Source organism: Neocloeon triangulifer, unplaced genomic scaffold (genome assembly GCF_031216515.1).
Source record: "Neocloeon triangulifer isolate White Clay Creek 2 clone unplaced genomic scaffold, ASM3121651v1 ptg000022l, whole genome shotgun sequence".
Lineage (NCBI taxonomy): Eukaryota > Metazoa > Arthropoda > Insecta > Ephemeroptera > Baetidae > Neocloeon > Neocloeon triangulifer.
The window spans coordinates 5,060,548-5,084,764 of NW_026775562.1; the positions used below are offsets into that span (position 1 = coordinate 5,060,548).

General features: G+C 34.0%; 1 protein-coding gene across 3 annotated transcripts in view; it reads right to left on the reverse strand.

Annotated features, from left to right (window-relative positions):
- Nucleotides 1–24,217, reverse strand: part of LOC132204765 (uncharacterized) — a 95,464-nt gene that overhangs the window by 28,272 nt on the left and 42,975 nt on the right. Inside the window, exon 3 of one of the 3 annotated variants that reach the window (XM_059633518.1) lies at nt 10,906–10,936. The exons of 1 other annotated variant lie outside the window; for it this stretch is intronic. The gene's annotated coding sequence lies outside the window, so the exon portion shown is untranslated. Of the gene's footprint in view, nt 1–10,905; nt 10,937–20,554; nt 20,719–24,217 lie in introns of those variants that run through there. One more of the 3 variants, XM_059633519.1, reaches the window with a different exon arrangement.

Genomic DNA, 24,217 nt, shown 5'->3' on the forward strand with positions numbered 1-24,217 from the left:
AGAAAGATATCTATCACGGCAGACGCCGATTTTCTCCTCCTATGAAGCTGCAGACACGATTGTATTGGTTTTTGTATTTTTATTTTTTTATCTCACGAGAGAGCACTTTGATGCCGAGAGAGAGAGAGACGGGAATAAATGTTATAATATGCGCGCTGGCGTGGAGGAGCTTTTTGTTCTGAAACACAGAAAGAAATACGTTGCTCTCAGCGTGATGCTTGGCCTGTCTTTTCACCAGAGATGCTTTGTTTGTTTTCGCTTTTATTGGGATTTTGTTTTGATTAATTAACTCGTCACTCTCGCCCGGAAATTTTTTGATTTGCTCTGCCATCAGCGCAACAACTCCAATTTGCTCCGTCATTAAATTTTATATTTCTCAAGAGAAGATTTAAAAAAAATTTTACGGCAGAATTTTTCCATTAACTTTAAGTAGATTTCTGCAAAAAATAAAGTAAATAAGAAATTTAATTAAATTGATTGTTATGATTTTGTTTTCAAATAATTTCAGGGAACTCTAAAGAAATAATTAAAAAATTGTAATTAATAAAAAAATTATTTAGTTATTTAAATAAAAATAAATAAATTTCAAAATAAGTTATAATTTTTAATTTGTAAAAAGGATAAAAAAACTATAAAAATAGCTAATTAGTCAATTAATTTCCAACATTAATGTTCAAAATAACGTAAAATAATAAATTATAATATTTTTTTTCATAAATTTTTGTACTCTGATTTCATGACTGTACCCGGATAATGAGTTTCTATGAAATTAGAGGATAAACCGAATTAATTGAGGAAAAATTCAGAGCTGGTTTGTCATTCAAAATCATGTGATACTCACTTCAAGTTTTATTTCCGAAAAGATTTATGTACTTTTTATATATAGTTGGCGGAAAGTAATAAAATAATTGATGCCAAGCCTTTCTTTCTTTCTCGATTGTGACCTTTTTCGTTTTTCCTCTTGTGCGGGTGTTCCCCTCTATATAACTGTTCCCTGCGGGCAAAAAGAAGCTCTCAAGTGACCAAAAGTGGTTTGTTTTTCAAACACACTCGACCGATTCGCGGAAGAGTTTTCTGTGTGCTGTGAGGTTGGCGTTTTTTTTCTTTTCGTTCGCCAAATCGGCGAGGAAACTGCACCTGTTGTTTCAAAATCGTAACTGGACATTTTTCGATATAAAAAAATTAAATTTCTGCCCGGCTGATTTTTATTGCCGGGGCCCGATATTTTTTCTTAATTGCCCTTTTCGTTTTGGACGCTGCGATGCGGTCGGCGCGGAGTGAAAAACAAGAAGGCAATTTAATTCCAATTGAGAATTCAGTTCGGCAGAGCGCCGGCAATAAAAAAGCCTTTGAGGAGATTATTGTTCGCGATAACGAGCCAAGAAAAAGAGCTAATCTGCTTTGTGGAACGCTAAGATGACATTTTGACGTCTCCCTTTAAAATTTAATCTTCCCGCCCCGCGCGCGTTTAGACGTCGAGTCCGAACACCACGTCAATTCACAAATCATAAATATGGCGGCGTGACAAATAAATATGTTTGCAATTTTGCCGACTGAAAGGAAAAAATTCAAATTTTGGGCTCTATTGATATTTTTCTCTTTAAATTTGATCATTTGATGGTTTTTAAAGAACCAATCTAGTGATTTTAATTAAAAAGATCCCAAATTTTGAGTTTATCTTGTGAAAAAATGTCAAAATTCCAAATTTTGAGTAATTCGCGCAAAAAAATATGAGAATAGAGTTGCAGGGTATTTCCATCAGTTTGGTTAAAAAACTTCATCAAGTGGACGCGTGGCGGCGCTGATAAGCGATCGCAGCGCCACAAGTGACCAAAAGCTGTAGTATTTTGAGCAAATACGAATTAAACGTTTTGGAATTTTCACATAGACTCGAATTTTGGTGATTTTTCTAAATAAAGAGCAATAAAAATCTCCAGAGTGGGTCTGTAAACATAAATTTTAATTTCTACTACACAAATTATGAAATATTCCAATGGAAATATTTTAATGCTCTGTATTGATTGTATGAATTATTTCTGCTGCTGCTTTTTGTTTAGATTTATATTTTGAGAGCACAAGTTAATAATTTATAAAAATTTAATGTTTAATCCGACCTCATAAATAACTTATTATTAACTTATACGTTTATATAAATTTCCAAGCCCTTCAAAACTTAAAACTTGCGATTATTAACGAGATGGGCCCCCATCTCTTTTCGGATCCGTGCGTGCCCAGGGTCCACTTTTCATGCATTTGAAAAGGTAGCTGGCGGAAAATAAAAAATCGTTTGGTCGGCCTCCCGTGGCGACGACCGCGCCGCTCTATATATCAAAATCAGCCGCCCCTGAGTAAATAAATAAACATAATTTTTATTGTGCTTAATCAAGCCGGAGCGCGGATGAAAATAAATTTCAAGGTAAAATTCCTGCGGCTCGTTAAAAATAAGTAAAAAAAATACGCGCGCGGCAAACGACACTTTGGCGCAATTTACGACTCGCGATTTTCACACACACCGAGAGAGAATATAAAAATTTCCGAAACTGGAATTCCTCGACGTCGTTTATTTGAATAAGAAATTAATTACATCAAAAATTCCCGATTTTGTCTGGTTGACTGCGTAAACCGGTGAGAAATAATCCGCGGAACAGTTATTCGAAATAAATATTTGGCCATTTGCGGACTAATCGTTTTACGAGAATCCATCGCGTGCACCAAACAGAGAGAAATAAATTTCTCTCTATAACAGTCTCACCTGTTTTTTTTTTATCTGTCCGAGGCCAATTCGTCCAAATGTAATTAATCGCGCTGACACAAAAAACCACAGGTGCCAAGAGGTGGAAAAATGCGATTTGATATAAATAAAAAATTTTATTTTTTATATTTAAAAAAATCGGTGTCGCGTGCGTGCGTTGTTTGCTGCGTGCCCAATTTTCGCTTCGAGACAAAAATATTGTCTTATCGGGAGAAAAGTCGTGAGCACGACTTTTGAACTGGCAGATGTGCGCAAACGGCATTTATTTTTGGCCAAAATACACGCGTCTCGAATTATTTCCAAACAGGTGTGTGTTTTTGCCCTGCGAGAAAACGTGGCGATTGCAAACAACCAGGCAATTCATTTGAAAATTAAAAAAATTTAATTTCCTCATAATGTGAAATTTGTAAAATTAAAAGGGAAAAATGATAAATTACAAATTGAATTTATAAAGGAATTCCAAACTTTTGATTTAAAAAAAATTGAAGCTTAAACTGATTAATTATCCACTTAAATCAATTGATTTATGACCTTTTCCGTTAACAATTTTTACCACAACCCTCTATTTACTCTTTCCCTGAAGATGTTTACCAAAAACACGCCCTTGAGCAAAAAGTGTGCGACACACACGAATTTAATTAGAATTAATGGCTGTTTATTCGTGAATTTTCTTCCCTCCTGCGCTCTCAGCGTCAAAAGAAGAAACGCGCATCTGCTCTCTTGGGGGGACACGTTTTTCCATCTTGCAATGAAAAGGTGCGCTCTGGTGACACAATAAAAGAAGAATATATGCCTTACTTTTTTACGTTTGCATCAGGGGTACGCACAAAAGTATACAAGCTTCCAACCCCCTGTGAGAGCAGAATGGCGACAAGCCACTCAGGAATCCAACAAATCGGATAAAACCACTGTGTGTAAGCTGATAATTCCTTTGTGCGCGAGAGCCTCCTTATTCCTTTCAATAAGAAAATTCGTGCCCGCCAGATGCTCGAAAATTGGACCTTTTTCATTCTGAGCCAGAGAAAAAAAAATAATATTCTCTCCTGGGCGGCGAATTTTATGAGAGAGGATAGAGAGGAGCAGTTCACAATTTTGATGTGTCGATTTAGATAAAACTGAGAAATTAAACTGATCGCTTGTGAGCAATTTGATCGATCTGTTATGGATTTGGAAAGGGAGAGGGAGAAATTATAGTAAATTTAAGGGTAGTGAATAATCAAACTGAATTTTCAAGTTTTTTATATGATTAAATCCTTATTAAAATAAAATGACATCTTTAATAAAAAAAATAATAAGTATGACAAAAAATGCGTTTTTAATAAATAAGTAAATCTGAAATTTCAAATTAGAAACAAATTGAATATTAAGAACAAAAAATTATTGCAAAATGATATGTTCGAAATCGTTCGTTTTCTTTTTCAGATTAAGAAAATTGTTCCATTAAATCTTCTAGTATTAATTATTTGGAGAATAAATTAATAATCATATAAGATTAATTCTTAGATTAAAATTTAAATAAAATCAAATTATATTTCTCAAACAATTTTGTATTTACTTATGTTGAAGTCTTAAACATACTTTCAGTTTATTAACAATTTTAATTCATTCAAAAGGTGCAACTCCGTACAATTTAATTAGCCGGTGGGAATTTTAATTTGCTCTTCGATGTTCTCCTTTTTTCATTGTCCGAATTTGCAATTCAAAATTCAAAAGGGCCACAACACAATGACACTCTCTGTATTCTTCTGTTGTTTTTTTCCAGCTCTTTTCCTGCTGATGAGAAGAACCACCGCGCACGTATATATAATTGAGTTGATGACGATAATAACACACGCGGCCGCGGCAATCACAGAAAAAATGACGCCGCGTCCAAATTATGGTTACATGCTCGTAATTATTACAATCACGCACCTGCCCGGTTCTCGAATTGCCTGCAATTAGAGGGAGGAATTGCATAGCTCGGATATAATTATTATTTTGTTATGAATTTCAACTAGCCCCGGCGTAACATTTTTACACACGGCGACGAGCGCGCGGCCTAATTGTGTTTGTTTTTAACACCGCGCGAGATGCGGAATGAAATTAAGAAGCGGAAAGAGAAGCTCATTTGCTATTCAAATTCCCACAACAGTTCCTTAAAATGTAGTGGAGTGTGGTTGAAAAACGTTAAAACAAAACTACTGCATTACATTTAAGTTCTTTTTGTAAAATTTCATTAAAAAAGGAAACCATACAAAATTATGCATGATAAAAGAGCCAAAAATTGAACAAAAGTATTTTTTTTTTCAAATTAATTAAAAAAAAAAATGCAAAATTTAATGCACAATATTTTTATTCCATAAAAATTTAAAGATATAAAATTTAAAAAATTCATCGTAATTAATCTGCCTTTCAATTGATATGGAAACTTATTTTCATAAATTTCTAAATAAATGCAATGAAATTATTTGCTTAAAGGGATATTTTCAGCAATTTTACAAATTTAAGAATGAAAGGATCTCGCCATAAAAATTACTTTATTTTATATTTTGGTATAAATATTTTTTCACACCGACGAGATGTTCAAAGAGGCACATTGTGCGCGACATTTGCAGCTTTTTGATATGATTTATATTTCACGCTCCCAGCAAGAAACTCTCGGACTTCACGCTTGTATTTCTTGTGTGTGCATATAAATGTGAGTCATCCGACTTGTGTTACTCTCCTTTTAACATATTTTATGAAACCGAGCAGTTTCACATGATCTCACGGATGAGACAGACCTTGAGGTTCTAAACAGAGCCGTAGCATTGTAGTATTTTACTTCAAACGAGAATGACTCAAAATTTGAAAGTTTAAAACTGAAAAATATAAAAAAAAATTGATAATACAAAAAAGGAGCGTTTCAGCGCCGTTGAAAAATAAATTTTTAATATTTAATACAGTTTATTCTCCAAATATATGCAAAAAAATTGCATTAAAAATACTGAATCATAAAAAAATTAGAAAACTATGAAAATATTTAAAAAATTAAGTTTATGAATTTTTTAAATTTTTTTATAATAAAAAAATATCTGAAATTATGTTGGTCTTTTAAATTTTTTCTCTCCCACAGCTTTGGTACTTTTTTTAAAATAATTTCCAAATAAACAATTATTGAATTAATCCTCTGTGAACTGCTCTTTATTTATTCGATTTGACTTTGAGATTCCGGCTTCAAGGAGAGCTTATTTGCGCGAAATCTACATGCCGGCCACGATTTTCACAGAACACTTGCGACCGGGATTAGAGAAGAGAAAAAGAAGCTCAGCCGAGCGAGTTGAAGACGCGCGGCTCATCCAGTGTGTGTAATTTTTTATACACCAAGAAAACCGGTTCTCTGCGGTGTTTGTGCTGGCCGAGCGTTTATTTTATTCTCTCTTCGCGGCAGAAGCAGAAGAAAAAACAAGAGGAAAATTTGGAAGCGCCAGAAATCTTGTCTCGGCGATAAATATACGAGAGGAATCTCTCGGCGCGTTTGATATAATTATTCGTCATTTATCAGCCGAAGAAAGTAACACGAGACCTTTTAACAAGCGATCGACTTGACGAATCCACTCTGCTTTTAGCCCCGAAAAGAGAAAAAAAAACACACTTTGATAAAACGCGTAATGCTCGAGCATGCACAACAAACTGCCGGAGTTTTAAAAGGGTCACGGCGATTTGTTTTTTGATGAATGTAAAACCATCTCGCTGCGAGTGCTGCGGAGTTAAGGAAAAGTTGTCCGAAGTGAAATTGCGTCACCTTAAATTACACTCATTTGTTTTCACTGCCTGAAATTCCACAGGAATTTCAACACCAAATAAAAAACTATTTGGAGAGTTAAAAAAATATTTCATCAAAATACCCATTTTTTATTAGTCTCTAAAAAATTGACGCAACATGACAAGATGAAAAAAAATCTGAATTTTTGGTGTTTCTCAATAAAATTAAAAAAAATTAAAATCAAATTGTGAAATAAAGTGAAGAATTTACACCAAGTTGGGTTCAAACAATAGAATTTTGTCCAAATTGAACGAATTCCTGATGGAAGAAGTTCCAAGGTGGAATTTAGTTGGGTTTTTTTTATCTTGGATCAATGTTTCTTCCAACAATTGCAATTTTTTTTTAATATTTCGTTACAAAAATAAACATAAATAGATACAAATATTATTATTATTATTTTGCTTAGAAGAAAATTTCTGGTAAATACTTAACTTTGGAATCAAAATTCATAAAATTTAACTCATATTTGAGCTTTATTTTCATTTTTTTTTCTTTTGTGCAGAGTCACGGTTGAAAGTCAACAAAAGCACGACTCTTCACATCAAAAATTCCATTTATAAGAGAGTTTGCAGCTCACAAAAGTGTTTGTTATTTTTGCGTCAAGTGACTCTCTTTCGCCTCCCATGTAAAAGATGCAGCTTTTGTTGCCGCCTTTGGTCTTTGGGCCGCTAATTCTCCCCCATTCACTAATGACTCCATTCTTTTTGCCAACAAAGAAGATTGATTGAAGGAGGGAAAATCCAGTGGAAATTATTGGATCAGTGGCAGCTTGTTGGAGGTTTTGCTAATAAGTGCAGCTGTTTGACGAAGGAATAGGTGTGTGTGTTGGAGAAGAAGAATCCGCCGCCGCCGCAGCCGTGGCAGCTGGAGATCGACCGTGCGGGCCAGGCACATAATTTACCTTTCATGCTCCCTGGCCCCCCCTCCCCTCCCCCGATGCCGACGCGGCCCTGGCTCAGGTACACTCACTTCACACAAAAGGAATCTTCTGCTCCCCCAACGCTGCTGCGTTTTCTAAAGCAGCCTCAGCTATATAATAAAGCAGCCAGGGGAAGTGTTAAAAAAATGACCACCTTTTAAACTCACTCCAACTCTAATAAGTACCTGTGGCAGCAGCTCCGGGGGATTTTTGAGTTTGATTGGGTTTCCGGCTGATTTGAATGGAAATTAATCGTCCACCCTGAGATTTTGCCCTGGAGGATCGACAGATTCAATTACTAACAAGGCGGTTTTAATTTGATTTAATTTTATTAAAAATACAATTGTGAAAAATAATTTAATCAATAAAAACATAGAAGATAAAACAATGCCAAAAATATGAAATTTCAAATAATTTTACTTCATTCTTCATAGATTCAAGCAATTTTCCTATATTTAATGAAAATTAAATTGAAATCGATTTTCAAATCTTAAAATTTATCCAAAAAAGCAAAAACTTCTATTTGCATCCAATTCCCCTTTAATTATTAAAATTTTCCGAATATAATTTTTTTCTAAATTCCCAATATATTATTTTTGTATTTCCCCTCATTGAATTCTATCACTGCCCTGGCTAGCTCGCACGGTCAGGCTCAATTCCATATAATACAGCACGCCTTTGACAAGTGATTCAGGGTTTTCGTTTCTGTTAATAATAGGGTGCCTCTCTTTTTCTTTCTTTTTTTCCGTCTCTCTCGTTTTGTTGCGCATATTTGTTAAAATTCAGCCCCTCTCCGCGATCCATCCCCAAACCATGAAGCCATATTTCATATGTAGAAAGAAAGTGTCAATAAGCCGCAGAGAAATAAAAATGCGTGCGTGTCCAATCGATTCGCTCGCCAGGCGGCGAAATCTGAGGAAACTTGTGAGGAGTCGGCGGTCACTTTGCCTTTGAGAGATTATGTTTGAAGAAGAAGCTTCAGTGTAATTACTTTTTGGCGACGACCACCTAGTTCGAGGAAATTCCTTTACAAGGTGATGAAAAATATAAGAAACCGCGCGGCAATTCTTCTTCTTCTTTTTGGGGGATTTGTTCGAATTTTAAGACAAAATAATCCGGAAGGCATTTTTTTTTACAAAACTTTCCGTGGGAAAGGAAAAATGTAAAGAGCAAATTTATTCCATACCCGCCCACACCGTTTTGTACTTTTGGTGAGAAAATCCGCCCCTAAATTTAATACAAGTTTTCCTCCCTGGCCGATTTTTAATCAGCTTTCCTCGAAAGTTTTGGGCACCTAGTAATTATAAAATCTCATAGCGTTCGGGCCGGTTTGTATATTCTCAGGACCCTTTTTCTCTTTTCTCCTCTTTTGCTCATCAATATGGAATTTATTATTTCGGTCTGTTGCCTTCTTCAACATCTCATTTTTTTTTGTATCCTTTTCGTGTTGTGTGTGTTGTGCTGATAAAACAATAGGTGCACGAAGGAATAAAAAGAGAGAAATAACATGGGAGGCGCGTCGGACGAAAAAAGCAGCGGGCACGACTTTTGTAATAAAAGAGGCGGAGTAGCCGAGAGAGAGAGAAAAAGGCTCTGGTGTGCAGCCTTTTCATCTTATTCCCATCTCGCTTTTTGTAATGAGAAAATTCTTGTAAATAAAAATAACAAACCTCCTCGTAAATTATCTATCGCGCGGCTCTCATGTACGAACCAGCACCGAGCCGAATGTAATTATTTTCGCCGCACACAGCCAAAAGTTGCACAATTTTTTTAATCGGAATTTTGAGATATTTTTGTGAGAATTATTGTTAAATACACAATAACAAAAATCAAACCAAATATAGATGATATTTGATCTCCTGAATTGTTTCCGAGCTTCAAAAGTAACTATTGACCTAACCCCAGCTTGAAAAAGTTGGACAAAATGCAAAATGTCCATCTTTTCTGTTATCGTTCGCAAACATCAGCGCCACCACGGCGGATTTTGAAAATTCTAATTATTATCTTTTTTCTCCGTGGACTAAATTAATGCAATTTTTCCAAATCCAAATCATGTCAATCAAGTTGACATACAATTAAAGGCGAAATTTATTTTCACTTTTATGTGGAAAATGAAAAGCCACTAATGTTACAGATTATCCTTTTTGAGCAAATTGGAATAAATTCAATTCTTTATAAAACCTCTTTTTGAAACTCTAAAAGGTCAGATGAGTTCGAAATCAATTACTAGAGAGATAAACAAACACTTTTGTGTCAGAAAATGATTTCCCTCGAGCGTTCCAACTTGTTGATCTCGAAAATAATTTTGTTTCATTCCCTTTGATGTATTCGAATTGACACAAGAAAGAAGGAGATGCGCTCACCTCTCTCATTATAATGCGATTACCCGAAAGGGTCGTCGTTTCTGATTTATCATACGCATTTGTACGAATGTGGTACTCACAAAAGGAGAAATTTGTTGCGTGCGCCGCGGCGAGCGAGCGGTTGTGCTCGTTAAGAATAAAGGCAGGTTCGTTTACCCCGGCAGGTCATGTGAGCACTAAATTATCAACTCCCAGAAATGATCTTTTATAAACCAAACATATTTTCCTCCTGACAGCAGCGGGTTCTATACAACAACCCTCGGTCTGCAGGTCTCTCAAGAGAGATGCGGAGAAAAAAATGAGGGTTCGAATATAAAAACGCAGCGTGAGTCTCGAACCGAACCCAGAGAGGAGAAAAATATAAAATTTTATTAATAATAATAAAAGAACCGACCGTGTTTGCTTATTCTTCTCAAAACGTGTACGAATCTTGTCCTACAAATTTTTATAATACACAGAAAAATCGATCAGTGCCGCCAACTTAAAAAAAAAAAACACTTTTAAGAAGGAGAAAAACACAAAATTTCATAACTTAAATCAAAATCCGGTTGCAAATGACTTTATTGGTCATTTAAATTAATATTCAAATTCTTTTGGCGGGAAAATTTGACTCCTTATTGCAATCCTCGAGAGTTTCAAGTTTTTAATGGCGATTTTGATTTCAGTCTGGAATTTTTTAATTTTTTTTTTTTTCATTCAAGAGTTAAAATCATTACGGGATAGGTCCTTTAATAATTGAAAACGCCGAAATTGAAATAAAAAGCGTCATCATCATCAACAAGCGAGAGTCGTGACGTCGCCGGTTTTCGTTATTCCTTCTCTCTGGCCCGAGTGTAATCAAACAGGTGGTTACTCTGTTTTTCTTTCTCTCTTTTTTTTTATTTTCTGTAGCGTCGTCGCCGCCGCTTTTGTGGGAGAGATGCGGGTTTCGGCGTTGCGTGTGGACCCGGAGTAAAATAAAGTGAAGACATTAAGACCCATTTTCCAACAAACAAATATCACTCGAGTCGCCGGAGGCAAAAAAAAAAACGCGGCGCGGCTAAACGGCATTTAATCATCGCGGCCAAAATAAAAATAGGAAACTCACCAATGCGAAAAAGTATACAAATGGCTCACCTCTGAAACAGAAAAAGAAACACTTGTTAGTTAATTCGATTAGGAGAGGATTGTGGAATATTTTTAAAAATTAGATTTAATTTAGACTCCGGAGTTTGGGAAATTCTCTCGGATGGGTCAGTGTTTAGCCCGATTAGCGGCGACTTGTCATTTTACTCGTTTCTTTCAGCCTCACGCCAATTAGTCAAATTAGACGTTTCGGTTTCGACGAGACGCGCGCCTAAGTGTGAATTTACTGAAAAGTTCTTCAAAACGGGATTCGTCAGAATGTATAAATCTTCGTTGAGAAAAGTAAATATAAAATAGCCTGCGGGCTCGCGAGAGACGAAAATTGTCCGTGGATAAATAAACAATAGGATGAGACCACACACTATATATTCCATTTCGAGAGAGATTCCGACCGCCTGTCCCGCATCGTTTTTGCATCATTAATTAGAAGGGAAAAAGTCAATTTTCTCCCGTTCCGACCTTGGGAATTGAATTACATAAAAAAACAAAAGAGTCAATTAAAAAATTGTGCGCCAAATTTCCAGGAAAGGTTTTCATGCATGCGTGCATTTCTGTAAAAATAGATTCAGTCTCGTTTGGGAAAACGCATTTCGTGCCCTGGAGCGAGGTGCATTCCTTTTTTTATATATTTGTCTGCGGGTCGGCGAGGGACCGCTTTTATTTGCAATTGAAATCGTTTTCTGACAGCAGGTAAAGATCTCCGGGAGAATTTAAAGTGCTTCCATCAATCTCGGCCTAATATTGTATTATGGAGGTAGAAATTCTTTCTTTCATACACCGAATAAAATTGCAAAAATTCCTATTCAAGGTTTGGAATTTAATCCGCAAATAAAACGTTGTAAATAATAAATTTAGAAAATTAAAGAGTCTAACAACTTTCATCAGAAATTCTCACATTCCATAGGTCAGACCTAGACTGATTCTTTTGCTATAATAAAATTAGTTTTCCACTTAAAATTGATGGAGTAATTAGAGTTTAAATCCCCCCCCCCCCCCCCAAACAAAGATGGCTTCCTATGGATTTTTTAATTCCGTTAATTTTCTTCAATTCTTTTCAAAATCAGTTTTTTTCTGGGTTTCCAATAAAAATTTGAAGAGTTTTTATTAATAATATATTCTATTATTGCTTTTGACCTCAAAATGAAAATTTATTTTCATATTTAAACTTTAGAAAAGCAATAAAAATTCTTCTTCTATACAAAAATTAAGCCGATAGACGTTCCATATTATAAAATCAATCCCGTTTTCTCCTCTATAATAGTTCCGAGATCATCATCTCTCTCTCTTCTGCATATAATAAAATTACACTCGTGGCAACTTTTTTGAGATCGAATAATAATAATTGGCCAATCTGGTGCAAAACGTCGTCGCATAAAACATAAAACAGTCTGCGTCTATATAAGAAAGATAAATCAAACAGCGCACGAAATATATAATTCCGCCGTTTCCCGTTATTTATTTTCCTATGGTGCGCCAATTTCAGTCTCTCTCCCATCATCCGAGTGTAATGATGGAGAGAGAGAAAGAAAAACACAAAATGTTGCGAGAGTCACGAGGCAAAAGGTTATCTTTAGTTCGTGGCCTAAGTTCGAAAAAGCGTCGGAATCGCGAGATTTTGCACGCCGCAGACATTTATTTATAAATTCTTTTTGCCCGATCGATAAGCCAGAAGTCGTGAACGAGTCTAAATTAAACAGACAAAAAATATCTCTCTTTCTTTCTCCTCTCTGATGAGATGATTTAATGGACGCAGTAATGAGATGGTTTGTATGATATAAAGTTCTATAACTGTTGTATTGGGAGAAAATCGACGGATGGCCTTTCGGAATGAAGAAAAAAAATAGAGATGAAGCCAACAAAGCTGTCTTATCAAACACGACCAATCGAAGCCGCGTGCTGGCCTAATTATCTTTTCATTATTTTACTGCACCGGCAGCAGAAGCACAAAAGGGAAGAAAACATTAAACGGTTAATGCGTTTTCGAAACATTGGTGATTTAAAAAAAAAATTATTACAAAATGAAACATAAATAAAATAATAAAAATTAAATTGTTTTCTTCATTTCTTTTCAAACATTAATAAAAATTATGAAGAGATGGAAATTCAAAATAGCAGTTTAAAAACATTTGAATGAATTTTTGTCAAATTTTTTCTTTTAATTCCTGGTATTTTTATTATTTATTTAATTTTTATTTCATTTGATTGAAATTATTATCCAATACCATCTAACAATTTTGGTTTTTATACATGAATTTATTGAATATTTGAACTTTTAAGAAGAAATAAAAAATTAATGCAATTTCTGATAATTTTATTATTAAATAATTTTTCATTGCAGGCCACGGTGAAATCCTTGACTCACTGTTTAATAAATTTTCACTCAAAACCATTTTTCCGTTTCGCAACAGATGATGATCGTTGCTGCTTATGCCGTGAATGGCCGCGCTTTTATTCGATTTGCGTGCTTCTGGAAACACAATTTCATGCACAGAAGCCCCGACAATCATAACACAAAACAACCCAAGGCTACCCATCAATTTCGTTTTCTCCTTCACGGCCGATGATGTATTAAAAAAAAAGAAACGAATATGTATAAAATAATGGAGAAGAAAAAAAAATAAGTTCGTGCCGATGCATTTTTTAATGGAAATTTTTATATTCCACGCGAGATCCACGAGGGATATTAATTATGGTGGGGAATAATAAAAAAAAGCGGCAGATGCACCAGCTTTGGCCGAATAAAAGGAAGATTAAATACGAGAAAGAGGGAAATAAAAAAAAATTGTGCAATAGATCAGTCATAAAGAACTATAAAAGAAACTAGAGTAAAATAACGTCAAAAAGAAAATAATGATTTTAGTAAATTTACTTTAATTTTTATAAAAATAAAAACGTGAGAAATTTAAAAAAGGCATGAAAATTTTTTCAACCGTGTATTTTTATTATTTTTTATCAACCGACAGGATAAATTCGAGCACGGTCGCCGCTGAACACAACGAAAAGTGACCACGCAGCGTGTCGCGTGAAAAAGAAAATAATGCAATCTTCGCTCAGGATCGCGCAGAATAATCAGCGAGCGTCTTATTCAATTGCACGCGTGTGAATTCTCACAATGGAGAGCGCAGGGATGATTCAGCGGCGCATCAGATGCGTATCTGCACGTGCATTTATTTATGCACCCTCACACACATAGAGAAATGCGAAAAACGACCCCAGCATATAATTATACGTATGCGATAAAATGCACCCTCGATAAAAGGACCAAATGAATCACTGTCATGACAAAAACACGAGATAACTGCTATTTTGTGTATGTGAGTCGAAAAGGGACAATCGACGACAAATGAGCTGGAATAAAACCAACCCCGGGTCAGCAGAGCGGCAGGGTTTGATCAATCCCTTTTAATTTGAATTAAAAGATCAATTCAATCGATAGAATAAACCTTTTGAATCAGTCAATTAATGAAACTGAATTTATATCTATAGAAGTTGAAAAAAAATGCAGTTGGCCAACCTGAGAAAATGAAAAACAATTGAATAACATTTTATTTTATTTAATAATTAATTAATTTAATCAAGGGTTTAATCAATACCTTTTAATTTGAATTAAAAGATCAATTCAATCGACAGAATAAAAGATAGAATAAACCTTTTGAATCAGTTAATATGAAACTGAATTTATATCTATAGAAGTATAAAAAAAATGCAGTTGGCCAGCCTGAGAAAATGAAAAACAATTGAATAACATTTTATTTTATTTAATAATCAATTATTAATATTTTTAAAATATTTTTTATTTCAAAGCAACAAAATCAGCAAGTAAAGTGCAATTAAATTAATTAGACAATCTGATTGCCTTAAGAAACTTTATGAAGCTTTTCCTATAAAATTATTCAAGTTTTTCTTTCTCAATTATACCAACTGCCCAACAGAGTCAATTTTAATCCGCTTTAATTCCATTATCTAATAATTCTTTCCTATGTTTTCATCCATTTTTAATCCAATCAACGTATAATTAAATTACCAAAAATGGATTTGGAGAAGAAACTTGATATATTATTTCGTCGTCTTGATAATATTGGGAGAGAGAAGCCCCTGTTCTCAAAACCTTAATTGGATTTGCGCAACAAAATATGACATAAGAAGCTCCTGCTCATCCCAATCTAGAAAAAAAACTTGATGCAATTACTTTCATTTACTATTACGAGCCAGGCTCGAATTTTTTTTTGGAGATGAAACAATTTCGCAATATAAAAAAAGAGAGCGGTTCATCAAAAAGATCACGATATTTTTAGGCGTGAAATTAAAAATTAAAATTAGATATTGATTGAATTTAAAGGGGGGAAATTGTCCAGTTAGAATTTTCTCACACGCCTCTTGTTATGTGAGAGTGCAGGACACTTAATATACTTGTATAATTATTGCTCTCAAGATGCGATTACGCTCGTCGATTTGCTGCACCGAGAGGAATTAGCATAAGCGGTATGAAGTCGTGCATCAAAACCAACACTTTCTATATAGACATGAACTTTATTTATGCCCGAATAGTAATGAGATGTGAAGCACGAAGCTTTTCACACTCTTTAACCTCACAATCAGATCTAAAAGATACATCACAGGTGAAATTGAAATTAACAGTTTTTTAATATAATTCATTTTTCTTCCGGCTTTCTCTATTAATAGAATTCAGATATAAAAATTAGTAGAAAGAAGTAAAAAAATATCTTTGAAAAAAAAGCAGAATTATTTGATTGGGTAAAATAATTTTATAATTCAATTTTTATTATTAGAAATTCCCCATCTATTTAATGAAAAATTTACTTTGCCAATTTTTTAAATGGTAGAGAGCAAACAAATCTGAATTTTTGTAAAATCAAATTTCAAACTATTATTTCTACCTAAATTTGGGTTAAAAAATTGAAATACAATAAATTATATAAAAAAAACTAATTTCGTGTTTCCTAACAAACCGAGAATTAATTAATATTTATTCAAATTAACAACGTGATGATATACATTTTCCCAAATCCCCTCCAGTCACTTTCATATTTTTCAATAATAATTATATTCTAATTTATTCCTCCCTCCGCTTCATATGGAAATGGCAGATTTGTCCCATTTCCTTTTCAATCTAGGCACCGAAAATCACCAACTCACGCAAACATATACTTATCATATAAAGACGAGCGAAAATTTCTCTCTCCCATCATGCAAAAGCGTTTATATTTACATATTTGAAGAAGAGGATTTGTGTTTGGAAATACTTTGCGGTGATGATGAGGTAATCTGTGCGGAGGGCTCTATGCAGCTTTCACCTAACAAATCACGTGTGTTTTTAATTCAAGAGCTACTCTTCGGAACGAGCAGCATCATTTCGTCTAATGGCCTTCGGGACGACCGCACCATGTAATAATGGAAAATTAAATTACGCACCCACACAATTGATGCAATTAAGATTTCGAAATTTATAAAAATAATAATGAGCTTGCGTAAAGAATTGGGATGGGACTATACAAAGATTATAATAAGAAAATGTGATGAGAAATTTCTTTAAAATCGGATTTTTTAATTTTGTGTCAGTTAATTATGATTCATGTCCTTAATTAATGAAGAACAAATTTCCTGTAAAGGAAAAGGAAAAAAATTAGAATCGCTTAAGATAATATATAATTAAATTTCAAATTAGTTAAAAAATTAGATACTTGAACAGTTTTTAATATAATTATATTTTAAAATTTTAATTAAAACTTTTATTTCAGGTCAATTAATATTGCAATATTTTGAAAAATTGTCAGTTCATTTCGGTAATTTTTTATTTTTTTTTTCCAGTTTAGAATATTAAATTACTTTTCTGCTTTTAAATTTGTTTAATATTTTTGAAGTGTTTCTGATTGGAATTTCAAACCCTTTGACCTGAGCAAATAACGCGTTTAAACCTGATTCGAAAATTGCATCACAGATTCACAGATTAAGCGTCTCTCGTCTCCATACAAAGTTTAACAACCTCCGGCCGTGTGCGTAAAATTCCCGCAGACACAATTTTTTTCCGAGCTCTAATAACAATAATAATGGCCGCGCGCAGCTCTTCCGAGGCGATCGCCGTCCATAAAGTTCGTATATATTTTTTGTCTGAGTACACACAAGAGCAGCTAATAATAATTTATAAGATGGCTGGTATAGCCTCGCGCTGCACGCCGGATAATGAGATGAAAATTTCCAACGCAGCTTTCCTTCGTAAATCGCTCTCAGCCATTTCAAATTAGCAGAGAGGCCGGATAAAATTAGATTCGTGTTTTGTTAGCGTAAAGAAATATTGATTTTTGTTACGTTTGGCCACAAAATGTGTTCAGAGATTTAAATTTAATTTAATTTTCCAAGCAACATTTGATGTTTCAAAAATACTGGAAATTTGAAAGGAGAAAAATGGATAAAAAAAAAGATGAAAAATATCAAAAAATTGAAATTCTTCCTATTCAGCTTTAAAATTTAACCCATTTTCATGCAAAAATGTTACCAAATTAGTCAAAACCTAACTTTCATCAACAATTTGAACCCCAAATTAATCACAATTTTGACTTTCAGGGTGAATTTTTTCTTCCTCGGACCGAAAATTTTGGAAGTTTGGCTTGAAATTTGTGTTTGGCCCCAGTTTTAAGCAAATCTGCCAACCAGGTGTGTGCTTTATTGGACCAGCGATCTCTTCTCCATATGCGTTATTTGAAACCTGTCTGAGGAGGAAACCTGTTGAGGTTTTCCTTTCTTTTTTACTATATTATTCAGAGCGTGCTGCTCTGTTGTGTTTTCTCATTCTTTTGTGTGCGGCGCAGGAATTTTTGTTGCCCTTCCTTTGAGTAAATATACAAGAAAAAAGGAAAAGTGTTTTTACAAAAGACAAAACCATTGTGGGCAAAACAAGTCCCTGGGAAGAAGAAGCATCCCTTTTGCTTTTTGTTTAATTTTCGCTGCAAGGGGGAGACAAACGACCAATTTCCTGCGAAGCCCCACAAAAGCGACAAAATTTTCCTTGAAAAAAAAAAACACACATATCCACAATTCGTCTCGCACTTTTCGAGATTTTCACTTTCAATGTGCGTTTTTACAATTCATACGAACAAAGAGAAAGTGCGCGCGGTGCAAACAAAAAGGCAGCACATGTGGGGCAACAATGGCAAAGGTCAAGCAGCGGCGACCCCCGCCTCGAAAGTTGCTTTTTAATAAGCTGGCAAAATTCCACCGACACCTCCAACCCAATTTCGAGCAGATTCAATTATGTTGAGCCACGAGAGGTTGCATAAGAAGCGCGGCACCTTCCGACCAAAAAAGCAGGAGACAAGCAGGGTTAATTTGCATTTGAACTTTCGATTCGAATAGGAGGAGCTTTTTTGTATACGAAATGCAAATCCGAGCCGGTCCGTATTGTGTCATTCTTCTCTCCATATAGAACCGGCGAAAAATAAAAAACTAATCATTTTGTTATAAAATTAAAATGGTCTCAATATTCCTAAATTGTGTGAAGAAAAAATTCTTCTATTAAATAAATTCCTATTGGTCATTTTTTTCTTGAATATTTTCAATAAGTCACAATTAAATATTTATTTCAATAAATTAATGAGAGGATTTAAAAAAATTAATATTAAATATTCTCAATTAATAAAAAAAATTATTCAATTTGATTTTAAGTCTTATTAGTATAAAACAAAATTGTTTTTATTAATTTTATTACTCAATTTATCCAATTTATTAACAAAAAACGTCAGAAATCAAAATTAACTTCATTTGACCTAAAAATTATATAAAAATTTTGGAATTTTTTAAACTTTTTTCTAATTTCTCTCTTCCTTGTTCTTGATTTTACTCGCATTATTTCAAAGGATTGAATTCTGCAGAGGTCGCACCGTCGGGGTCAAAAAACAGTCGGTGGAATTTTTCTGTGCGGAAAGAAAATGCAAATCCGCGAGCACAAACAGCTAGGTCCGCACATTGTGTGCAGCACCGCGTGTGGTCCATTTTTTAATTTCATTTATTCAGAAGTTTTAGCATCACGGGAGAAGATATGTTATAAGAGACTAACACGAATCCGTCAAAAAGTGGCGGGATTATATTCAAGACATAAATTTTCGCGACGCCGCCGCCAAATTGGAGCTAATTTATGTGATCAAAATGCAAATGGGCTGCAGATAAAAAAAAACAGCAACAGGTGAAGGAGCGAAGAAGAAATTATTAATCTGCGACTGGAGTTTTATCTGCGCGAAATTAAAAGGTCGTAAATCGCCTACTTGCGAAATATATTTATTTCCATCGGGGATTATTTTATTTTCGCATCAGGGCGTTGCGGGAAAAATGGCCAAAATTTATGCCACCTACAATATAAAATTGCGCGTCTCGAATTTTTACACACGCATTCGACATATATAATAAAATAAAAACGCGAAAAGTGTATCGAAAAGTACTCGGCCAATAAAATTTGAATAAGATCTCCGGAGCGCCCACGCAAGACATACTTCTTTGTCGCCGACGAATTTGCATAAATTGAAATATAATAAGAAAAAAATAAGAGAGAGGAAAAGTCCATTTCGGCGAAAGGAATTTTTTTGCAGACCGCCCCAAACAATGAAGCCGTTGTATAATGTGATAAATATTTTCGCCGGCCGATCAATCGAGGTTGAATGTATAATACACAAAATCTTTTCAAAAATGATTTCACGCTTTCGATTTCCTGCAATTGCTTTTCATACTCGATTTGCCATGCTCTTGGCAGATTTATTTTGAGGCTAATTGCATTTCAGGCTAGTTAGTTGCCTAATTATTTAATATTTTTGACAACAACATCAGTAATTTCAATTAATACAATAATAAAATGTGTTTTGATTTTTAAGCAGATTAATTTACTTGAGAATTTATTTGCCAATTTGAGTAAATTGACAAATTCAGATGTTTCAATTTTACAATAAAATGTTGACCTTTCATCTGTAATTTCATTATTTCCATTTTTGGCGTCACATGTGCACCTAAAATTTGATTGACTCATTGATTTTGATTTTAAAAACCACACCAAACAAAATGTATTTAAAAAAAAAACTTCCCGTCGCTTTGTTTATAAAAAATTTCAGCTAAACTAGAAATTAGAAAAAAGATTTGCTATAAAAAGCTATTTTGCAATTTCTGCACTGGAAATTGAATTTTACTAGTTTTATGTATAAAAATATTTATATATTTTTTACTTCGGCTCAAGCTTTAGGCGAAGCTCTGCGTTTTTTTTCGTTCTCTTCCAGGTCATTTTTTCTAGGCCATTAAAGACCTTCTCTGTTTCTATGACCCTTTCTTCCTTTCCTCCGTCGTTCTCGTTCAGACCGATTTTCATGTTCATTCTTTGAAGCGGAGCCGCCTCCCTTGTTATTTTATTTTTTTATATTTTCGGTCCTCGTCTTTAATCGAAGCATCGGTGGAAAGAATGGAAATAATCATTATCGGTCTCAATTAAAACCACTTTTTAATCGAAACCGTTCGTTTTCCCGTCACGTCTGCGAAGGCAAGGCGAGCGACACAAAATTTATATACTCCATATTCGGCCGGTTTTCATTTCACCTGAGGTTGAAGAGCAAAAAACTCACCTTTGTGCCGGAAAAAATACGAACTCCTCGAAAAGAAAGCACCAGAGCACTCGACGAGTGATAATTTCGCACAAGAACACAATTCAAATCCTTCAGTGGAAATAACTGCCGACTTCAGGGAGAGATTTCAAGAGACGGATTTCGGAACGGTCCTCTATCCTCGAGCGAACCACACACAATAAAAATATTTCCACGGTTCAAGCGCGGCCCAAGCTTCGTGCGCACTCGCGCGACCGCAGCGCTGCCTACCGCGCAGACGCTGGAACTAAACGGCGGACGGAAACCTTACATGATGATGGTACAGGAAAGAGGATTTCAACGCTAGCTTTTTATGAAAGAGATGAACTTTAAAGATGAGGGGACGTTTTAAATCTTTAGTTGAAGATAAAATATCCTTCGATGGTGCGCAATTTTTGTTTAATCAATGGCGGAGCCAATTAAAAAAGAAAATTTCGTTAATTTGTTAGTGTGTTTTTTGTAAATTTTAGTGTAGAGTTGTGTCGTGTTTGCGTTGTTAAGATTATTCCAGTTTATGTATTAAATTTTCAAAAGAATTTTAACGTGGATTCAGAAACTGAGTGAGAAAACCAATGCTCGGAAAACGAATTTGTCCAAACTTTTAACTTTTAATTGGAAATTTTAATTATTTTTAAAATAGATTTAAATTTCCAATTAAAAGTTGAAATCTGGACATTTTTATTCGTTTTCTCGCTCAGTTTTGGAATCCACGTTAAAATTCTTTTGGAAATAAATTTCATTGACAAAAAATATATATTTTTTTTTTATTTAAATGCACTTCAATGCAGCTAATATAAAGTGAAAATTTAATACATTTTTATAATTAATATTGGAAATATTTTTGTAAATTGTTCACAAGTATTTTGTGAAATGTCATTTTAAGATCAATAAGTCTTCTTAAATTATCAAATATAAATTTCCTGGAAAGAAAACAGGACTTTTAATTACAAATTATGTCATCCAGTTCAGAAAATGGGTCATTTAATAGTGGATTTATGCTCGAAAAAAGAGCGCCAAGCTAAAGTTGTAAATGAAATATTAAATTTTATTCAAATTTTATCCTTAATAGAAAGAGGTTTAATCAATTTAAGCTGAAATTAAAGATAGTTATCAAGGCGATCCTATAAAGCTTGTGCAAAATAAATTTGAAATAAATATGTGATTGTTGAACCAATTAAAAAAATTAACGATTACTATGTGTTGATTACTGTGAACGTTTAAGAGGGAACAAGAAATAAATTATTTATTTAATTTCGTTAACTCTGATAAACTGAGATTTTTAAATTTTGCTAGAATTAAGCGTTTGAAAAACGTAGATATCAAGTTTTGAAAATTTAATTGAATAGAGAGAGAATTGAGATTCGACTGAGGATCGGAAAATCAGGCATTTCAGTATTTACAAGTCAGTTTTAGTCTTTAAAACCCAGTTTTCAAATTAATTAATTTTCGGATTATCCTCAAAATAAAGTTCTGATCTGCAATCATTGAAATCTCTGCAGATTTTTGTTTAAATTCAATTCAAAGAAACTTTTTCCACAAATAATATAAAACTTTCCCTAATTTTGTCTTTTTGCCATAATTCAATTTTAGATTTTAGCTTGTTTTATAAAATCAGTCCAGTTTGGAGCTTCTGAAGCGAGCGAGGCCCCTTTGGATTTTATTATACAAAAAGCAAACTCGCGTCGCTCCTTAAAGTCTCTCTTTCTGTTCGTCTCGCCGAGCTTGGCAGCGGCGCCGTCCGACCTTTTTCTGCTGCTGCTCTTCTCGCTTCCTTTGAGCTGCTTTTTCTCTCCTCCTCTCCCAACTCCCATTTGTACTTATATATTTTTCAGCTCTCTCTCGCATACTTTCGGTACCACGCTGCGAGGAGAAAAAAGGGATACGAGTCCGGCGCGCTTGCTTGACCACGCCGTTGTTACGTCTCATCCTACCTGATATGCAACCTGAAGAAACGCGCGACCTGATTGTCCGCAAAACAGAAAATTCTATCAGTGCAATTTCACGCGTTGATTATTAAATTGGAAAGGCAGTCCGCGAGAAAAGGTTTTAATCAGCGAGCCACGAGAGCGTGTTTTTCTTTCGACAACGACACGATCTGCTGCCCAGATATTGAAACAATGGCAAAGTTCAAAAAGCACTGATCCGAAAATTAGCGCAACCGATTCGGTGGGAAGAGAGCAGATAATTGCCGATCAACCTCGTCAAAACAGAACCAACTTGAAATGGGTCCTGAAAAAAAATGATGTTTTAATTCCTGATAATAAGAACTACAAAAATGGTTCTTACAACCGTTTTAATTAATTATAATTAATCGTATTTTTATTTTAAGTAATGAACTAATAAAAAAAAATTTAAAAAATTATGAAACTGATAATTTATTAATTTTAATGAATATTTGTTAAATTTTCAATTTTTTTAACAACTTAATTAGACAATAAATTATATAGTTAAATACACTTTTTTTTATCGTTTTATAAATAGAAAAAGTAAAATGAACTCAATCAATTAGTCTCCAAGTTTTATTTTTACTATATTTTTGTTTAATAAATTTTCGGACAAAAATAATTATATAGTTAATAAATTTAAATTTATCCAAACACAAATTAATATCCAATTTTTAAAATAATTTGATGGATTTTTTTACATATTAATCTATACGTGGCCCTCAGTTGGAAGGTCCTGAGCCGTGCTTACATTTTTGGTCTCGTTTTTTTTTTCTTTTCTTCCGGGTGCCTGCGATTCACGATCGAGCAAAGAATGACTGGCCGAATTTGCCGCCACGGCTAATCGAATCAAATCCTGTTCGGTCTCAGCTCGAGATGAGCGCAGATTGCAATTAAGCGTGTAAAATCTTTTCCTCACTTCAAATTTGAAACTTTCTAAAAATCGCAGCTTTTAAAATTGTTTGGCAGTGTGTAATTATAAACGCGATGATTAATTTCCGCTGCTGATGAGCAAGGTGGAGAAGGAAAACTTTTAGTCTCTTTGTCTTACTCACCGGCGAATAATTCAGGACGTGAGGAAATCCAGCTTTTTTGATGGATGCCCTGAAAGGAATTTAAAACGGACCAAACGAAAATGACACTTGCTCTTGTGAAATATTAGACACTTAAAAAATATATAACTTGAGGAGCGGGATACTCTCAACACATTAATTGCTGCGATTTTGACTTTTATTAATAGGGAAAAAATCTCCCAAATGCTAAATCCTCAATTTCGCAACTTGTTAAAACATTTGTTATTCTGACCTCCATCACCTGCCTTAAAAAATTTGTTAATGTAAAACAGACGATCTTTTGTGTTTCTAAAAGATTAATTAGTAATCAAACTGATAAACTATCTATAATGTAAATTTTTTGTATTGATTCGTCATGTTCCCGATGAGTGCGTTTGAAAGACGTGATTCATGCAGGAGGAAGTTTCTGTAATGGATTTCAACGGAAAAATTATTTCACAAAGTTTTTATTTAAATGCCAATTAAATACTGAAACTATGAGAGAATTTTTTAATTAAGAAATTAATAATCCAACAACCCAATTATTTAAAAAACCTATTTTGTGTTTAAAAATATTTAAAACTTCATAAAAATTGAAGAAATATATGCTACTTAAAACTTCACAAAAGCAGGATACAATTTTGCAAAAT